Source organism: Tupaia chinensis, unplaced genomic scaffold (assembly GCF_000334495.1).
Source record: "Tupaia chinensis unplaced genomic scaffold, TupChi_1.0 Scaffold000161_1, whole genome shotgun sequence".
Taxonomy (NCBI): Eukaryota; Metazoa; Chordata; class Mammalia; order Scandentia; family Tupaiidae; genus Tupaia; species Tupaia belangeri.
In genome coordinates this window covers 1,288,963-1,289,344 of record NW_006159632.1, presented here as the reverse complement: position 1 = coordinate 1,289,344, position 382 = coordinate 1,288,963, and the positions used below count along the sequence as shown (strand labels likewise).

Below are 382 nucleotides of genomic sequence, written 5' to 3'. Positions count from 1 at the left end.
GCCCCCGGGGGTGGCGGGAGACCCGCAGCCCGGCCCGGGTGGCCGTTGCATTTCTATCAGTCTTGTGGAACGGGGGCGTTCCCCCCAGGACGAGGCTGCCCGGCTTCATCACGGCCTTCTCGTGTGTCCAGGCTAGCGGCGATCCCAGGGTAGCGCTGTGGATGGTCCTGGAACGTCAGTTCCCTTCTCACTGTCCCGAGAAGACCTCTTCTCAGTTGTTACCTTCGGGGAAGAAGGGAGCGAAACCTCACTCTGTCTTTCAGTCTTTTTTTTTTTTAATTTGACCAGAAAGAGAAAGAGCGAGCGAGCGAGAGAGAGCGAGCGAGAGAGCGAGCGAGCGAGAGAGCGAGCGAGAGAGAGAGCGAGCGAGAGAGAGAGCGAG

At 59.9% G+C, this 382-nt stretch overlaps 1 protein-coding gene across 1 annotated transcript in view; it reads left to right on the top strand.

The window, feature by feature from the left end:
* The window catches only part of MTR (5-methyltetrahydrofolate-homocysteine methyltransferase), a 74,544-nt gene that overhangs the window by 38,162 nt on the left and 36,000 nt on the right, over nt 1-382 (top strand). The gene's annotated exons all lie outside the window — the stretch shown is intronic.